At 46.3% G+C, this 7,132-nt stretch overlaps 1 pseudogene; it reads left to right on the forward strand.

Moving 5' to 3' along the window:
- The first annotated feature begins 1,849 nt into the window (after positions 1-1,849).
- LOC147118865 (uncharacterized) lies at positions 1,850-6,102 on the forward strand (annotated as a pseudogene).
- The last annotated feature ends 1,030 nt before the right edge of the window (positions 6,103-7,132 follow it).

Genomic DNA, 7,132 nt, shown 5'->3' on the forward strand with positions numbered 1-7,132 from the left:
ACACCTCCATCAGATCTCTCAACCTTCTCTGCTCTAAGGAGAACAACCCCAGCTTCTCCAGTCTATCCACGTAACTGAAGTCCCTCATCACTGGAACCATTCTTGTAAATCTTTTCTGCACCCTCTCTAAGGCCTTGACATCCTTCATAAAGTGCGGTGCCCAGAATTGGACACAATACCCCAGTTGAGGCCGAACCAGTGTTTTATAAAGGTTCATCATAACTTCCTTGCTTTTGGACTCTGCCTCTATTTATAAAGCCCAGGATCCGGTATGCTTTTTTAACCCTTTCTCAACCTGCCCTGCCACCTTCAATGATTTGTGCACACATACCCCCAGGTCTCTCTGTTCATGCACCCACTTTAGGATTGTACCCTTTAGTTTATATTACCTCTCCTCGTTCTTCCTACCAAAATGTACCACTTCGCACTTTTCTGCATTAAATTTAATCTGCCACGTGTCCGCCCATTCCACCAGCCTGTCTATGTCTTCTTGAAGTCTATCACTATCCTCCTCACTGTTCACTATACTTCCAAGTTTTGTGTCATCTGCAAATTTTGAAATTGTGCTCTGTACACCCAAGTCTAATTCATTAATATATATCCAGTAAAGCAGTGGTCCTAGTACCGACCCCTGGGGAACACCACTGTGTACCTTCCTCCAGTCCGAAAAACAACCGTTCACCACTATTCTCTGTTTTCTGTCACTTAGCCAATTTCGTATCCATGCTGCCACTGTCCCTTTTATTCCATGGGCTTCAACTTTGCTGGCAAGCCTATTATGTGGCCCTTGTCGAACGTCTTTTGGAAATCCATGTACACCACATTAAGCGCATTGCCCTCATCAACCCTCTCTGTTACCTCATCAAAAAACTCAATCAGAATCAGAGCGGTTTCTGGGGCGCAGGGAATTGTGGGTGCTGTGGCCGCCATTAGTCAGAGGCTGTCGGGAAAAGTTTTTTTCCAGGCTGACGGAAGTCGGTCCCTGGCCGCCTGTGTAGGTCTTTTTGTTGCTTCAGTTTGAGCTGGAGTGGAGATGGAGGAGAAGCTGCTGGGTTTAACACCCAGTACTTCTGAGCCCAGGAGGACCCAACAATTTCCAATGTGAGACTGTCAAGGGAGGTGGATTCTGGGGGAGATTAGGTTGCTAAGCAGACACTGTTCGCACAGTGTAAAAGAGTATTGTTTTAGGAACAATTATTTCTGTAGAGGCTTTTAATCTGTTTTACATACAGATTTTAAAAATTAATTCTCGGGACATGGGCATTGCTAACAAGGCCAGCATATATTGCCAATCCCCAGTGTCCCGTTGAGAAGGTGATGGTGGGCCTTCTTCTTGAACCGCTGCAGTCCGTGTGGTGAAGATACTCCCACAATGCCAGGTGTAACAGATTTTGACTCAGCAACGAACGGTGATATTTGTCCAAGTCAGGATGGTGAGTGACTTGGAGGGGAACTTGGTGGTGATTGTGTTCCCATGTACCTGCTTCCCTTGCCCTTCTACGAGCTGAAGGTTGCGGTTTTGGGAGTTTTTGTAAAAGTTGTTGTCGAGCTGCAGATGTATAAAGTCTCTCTCCTTCGAGGCCTCGCCCTCCCACATCTCTCTCTCTCTCCTCCCATGGCGGCCAGAGTCATGTGTAGGCCCAGACCAGGTGGCAGGTTTCCTGCCCTGAAGGACATTAGTGAACCAGTTGGGTTTTTATGACAATCCGGCAGCTTTCATGGTCACTTTTTTCTGGTGCCGACCCCACAAATGACCAGATTCATTGAGCTCAATTTCACAACCTGCCTTTGTGTTTTTGTGTGTTCTCTCTCACACTCCCTTTTTCCTGTTTTAAGTTCATTTTACAGGATATTAGAAAGGGAGGATTTGAAGACGGGGAACTCAAACAAAACATCACATCAAGATCTGACAGAGTCACTTGATTAATCGGGACCTGAATATCATCAGCCTTTGAACATGGAAGTAAATAGCACCGTTCACAGCGGGGAGAAACCGTACACGTGTTCTCAGTGTGGACGAGGATTCAGCCAATCATCTGGCCTGTCGAGACACAAGCGCAGTCACACGGGGGAGAAACCGTGTAAATGTGGAGTCTGTGGGAAGAGATTCAGTTACCCATTTGAGCTGGAAATTCATCGACGCAGTCACACTGGGGTGTCGTGTATTGATTGCGAGTTTGACACCAGTCAATACGGTAATGTAATGTGCATTGCATTATGGGAATTACCCGGGAAAATGGCAGTCAGCTATTTTACGCAATAAAGTGAACATCGCAGTTATAAGTCTGTCTGCCTGACTCTGATTTAATTCGATGTATCTACATGCCTGATTGAACGCATTAAAGCAAAGATACAACATTGGCGACGAGGATAATGAACGGAATCATTTTAGATAGGTAGTTGCCCAAGTTTTAGTTAGTGAGGATGGAGAAGACCGGCATTCAACATTTTGCATGCTTCGCCGAGCCAGCCACGTTGGGTCCAAGATGGACGAGGTGGTTAACGTCTTTTGAGCTTTATGCCGACGGCAAAGGACTCATTATCGACGATACCTCTACAGGTGCCACAAAGCAGTGGAGAAGAGCTCTACTTCTACACCTAGCAGGACCAGATGTCCAGGATATCTTTTTGACTCTACTGGACACAGGAGAGCCAGCAGACTACACGGCGGTGGTTAGTGCTTTGAATCACTACTTCGTGCCCCAGGTCAACGCAGCATTTGCTAGACAGACTTTTTATAAGTTGTCCCAGAAGACAGGTGAGACTGTGCAACAATTTTCTGCTCGCTTGCGGCAGGCTGCTAAAGATGTGCTTTTGGGGGGGATGCGGATAATCAAATAAGAGACGCTATCCTGAGTAGGTGCATGTCAGCCTATGTGCGGAGGAAATTGCTAGAGGAAGGGCAAGGTCTAACGCTCGCCCGCACATTACAATTGGCCTCACAATGTGAAAACATCGAGGAGCAGATGTCAGCCATGTCATGTACAGAGAAGGCGGAGACAGATACTGTTCATCGTGTTACACGGAAAAGGGGGTATTATGCGAATGCTCAACAGAGAAACCAAAGGGAAATGGCGACAGGAACGAAAGGAAATGTTACAGATGTGGACACACAGACCACAAGGGCAGAGATCCAAAATACCCAGCACGCGGACAGATGTGTCATAAGTGCAAGGGGTGAGGAGTTTCTTGGGACTCGTTGGGTACAGCAGCAGATTCATCCCGCAGTTTGCAACGCTATCAGAGCCACTGCGACGCCTGACGAGAAAAGACACACCATTTAAATTTGGATCACAACAGAGACAGTCATTCAGTGCACTCAAGGAAGAGTTGGCCAGAGCCGGCACTTTAGCATATTTTGATAAGGACGCACCAACCAAGGTGATAGCAGATGCCAGTCCTGTAGGTTTAGGTGCAGTACTAGTTCAGGACCAACAGGGACAAGAGGTGCCAATATGCTATGTAAGTCGTAGTTTAACAGACTGTGAGAGGAAATACTCTCAAACAGAGAGAGAGGCCTTAGCTCTTGTATGGGCTTGTGAGAGGCTGCATCCATATGAGTATGGCCAAAAATTTAACTTGGTAACTGACCATAAGCCATTACAAGTGATATACGGCCCACACTCTAAACCCTGTGCCCGTATAGAGAGATGGGTACTTAGATTACAGCCGTATGATTTTAAGGTGGTACACATTCCAGGCAAGCAAAACATTGCAGACCCACTGTCACGATTGCTGGGGGAGACAGCAAAACAGGAGAGACATTCTCATGGCTCAGATGAATACATGAGATTTGTAGCTGTGAGTGCGACACCAAAAGCACTCACTACTAGAGAGGTGGAGGAAGCCTCTGCTACCGACTCAGAGCTGATTGAGGTACGGAAGGCAATCACAAACGGACATTTTGAGAACTGTAAAGCTTATGCAGCAATTGCAAACGAGCTGTGCGTAGTGGGGTACCTAGTTCTTCGGGGAACACGCATCGTGCTACCCACAGTGTTACACGCATGAGCCCTGGTGTTAGCACATGAAGGACACTTGGGAAAAGTTGGAACAAAGCAACATCTCAGAACCAAGGTTTGGTGGCCTGGCATGGACAAGGCAGCTGAAAAACACTGTAAAGCGTGCCATGGCTGTCAGATAGTAGCCAGACCTGACCCACCTGAACTGTTGAGACCAACACCATTACCGGAGGGCCCCTGGCAGGATGTAGCTATAGACTTACTGGGACCCTTGCCATCCAACCACTCCATTCTTGTGGTAGTTGATTATTATAGTCGTTACTATTAATACGACATCATGACCTCCACAACAACAGAGAAGGTTATTGATAGTTTAGATTCAATCTTCAGCCATCATGGTTTGCCAATCACCTGCAAATCTGATAATGGTCCCCAATTCAGATCTGAATTATTCAAAGAATACTGTGAAAACAACGGGATCAAACACCTGAAAATGACAGCAAAATGGGCTCAGACTAACGGAGAAGTCGAGTGCCAGAATGCATCGCTGATGAAGAGAATCAGAATTACTCAGTCAGAAGGACTAGATTGGAAACGTGAACTTAGAAAATATGTGACTGTGTACAGGAGCATTGACCATGCCATGACAGGAAAGAACCCGGCAGAGCTGCTCTTTAAACAGAAAATGAGAGGAAAGCTGCCAGACATCACAGAGTCGCGCGCAGACATGGAAGTACGTGACCGGGACGCAGAACAAAAAGGCAAGTCCAAACTGTACGCAGATGAACAGTGGAGAACACAATACTCAGAGGTGGAAGTTGGTGACACAGTGCTGGTACGGCAGGACAAAGTGGACAAGTTCACAACTCCTTTTAATGCCACACCCCACAAAGTTTTGAGTAAAACAGGGAGTCAAGTAGTAGTAGAATCTCCAGATGGAGCACGCTACTCGAGAAACACTACGTTTGTGAAGAAATGCAGAACCAATGGACCAAAGGAGACACTCCATGAGCAGGAGGAAACACAAGGGACTGAGGACAGTATAGTAGACCCTGACACACATACCACTGTGACACAGGCAATACCCACTGACACCAACATGTCAGGCATACCCAATACAGCCAGACCTCAAAGGGTTAAAAGAAAACCCCAAAGACTGTCTGATTATGTCACAACATAAACTGTGCGAGAACTGCATGGGTGATGTTAAATGCTTAAACCTGGGAATTATTTAGTTGTGTGGTAAGACACAAGTTTGTAAAAAGTTTATAAACCAAATAAGTTATGCAGTGTTATTGTAAGCAACTGTTTGGAAACTGCAAGTTTGTTTCCAAAGAAAAGGGGGATGTTGTGTATTGATTGCGAGTTTGACACCAGTCAATACGGTAATGTAATGTGCATTGCATTATGGGAATTACCCGGGAAAACGGCAGTCGGCCATTTTACGCAATAAAGTGAACATCGCAGTTATAAGCCTGTCTGCCTGACTCTGATTTAATTCAATGTATCTACATGCCTGATTGAACGCATTAAAGCAAAGATACAACATGGGGAGACACTGTTCACCTGCCCCGAGTGTGGGAAGGGATGCAGTCATTCCTCTGCCCTGTTGAAGCACCGGTGAGTTCACACAGACAAGAGACCTTTTAAATGCCCGGACTGCGGGAAGTGCTACAAAAGTTCCGGATAACTGACATGCCATCAACGTGTTCACACTGACGAGAGACCGTTCAGGTGCTCTCACTGTGGGACTGGGTTCAGGCGATCATCTGACCTCACTGTACACCAGTGCACTCACACTGGGGAGAGGCCGTTCACCTGCTCCGTGTGTGGGAAGGGATTCACTCAGTCATCCCAGCTCACTAAACACCAGCTTGTTCACACTGATGAGAAACCTTTTAAATGTTCTGACTGCGAGAAGTGCTTTAAAAGCAAAAACGATCTGCTGACACACCAGCGAGTTCACACTGGGGAGAGATCGTTCACCTGCTCCATGTGTGGGAAGGGATTCGCCCATTCATCCCAACTACTGAAACACCAGCATGTTCACACTGGGGAGAGGCCGTTCACTTGCTCTGTGTGTGGGAAGAGATTCACTGATTCATCCAACCTGCTGAGACACCAGCGAGTTCACATGTGACTGCAGGGGTTGGATTCTGCTGTTATTGCTGCTGTTAATCACATCCAGGATTGAACCATGTTCATTCTGACAGTTGGGGTTTGTTTCAGCTGATGTTAATAACCCCTATAGCTGGGCTGGAATTTAATATTCTGGATAATATTCTGGAGACGTTAAACTGAGGCCCCGTCTGCGCTCTCAGGTGGATGGAAAATATCCCATGGCACTATTTTGAAGAAGAGCAGGGGAGTTATCCCCGGTGTCCTGGTCAATATTTATCCTTCAATCAACATAACAAAAAAAACAAGATTACCTGGTCATTATCACGTTGATTTTTGTAGGAGCTTGTTGTATGCAAATTGGCTGCCACATTTCCTACATTACAACAGTGACTACAATTCAAAAGTACTTCATTGCCTGTAAAGCGCTTTGGGATGTCCTGAGGTCGTGAAAGGCGCGATAGAAATACAAGTCTTTCTTTTATAGATGTCAGATAAATCAGCTTTGTTTTAAACACATTGTTGTAGATTTTTGTCTTTCCCACCTGAGTGTTTAGCATCACCTGGCTGGAGCTCAGAAAGGACAATCTGGGGGAGGATCGTACGGCGGGAACTGAACTTCAGCCTGGACACAGTCCTTCAGGGCCACACTGAGAGGGGCAAACGGCACTTTGGTCTTTCTCGTCTCTCTTCACTGACAGCAAAGTCGCCGTGAGGGTTAATCTCAAGGCCTGTTAGAAATGTGTCCCAGCCGCTCTCTTCCAGTGGATGTGGTGTATTTGGACTTTCAGAAGGCTTTCGATAAGGTCCCGCATAAGAGATTAGAGTGTAAAGTTAAGGCACATGGGATTGGGGGCAAGGTACTGAATTGGATAGAGAACTGGTTGGCAGACAGGAAGCAAAGAGTTGGAATAAACGGCTCTTTTTCCAAGTGGCAGGCAGTGACTAGTGGGGTACCGCACGGATCGGTCCTAGGACCCCAGCTATTCACAATATATATAAATGATCTAGACGAGGGAACTAGATGTAATATCTCCAAGTTTGCAGATGAT

Source organism: Somniosus microcephalus, chromosome 4 (genome assembly GCF_052327205.1).
Source record: "Somniosus microcephalus isolate GS21.2 chromosome 4, FLI_Smic_1.0, whole genome shotgun sequence".
Classification (NCBI taxonomy): Eukaryota; Metazoa; Chordata; class Chondrichthyes; order Squaliformes; family Somniosidae; genus Somniosus; species Somniosus microcephalus.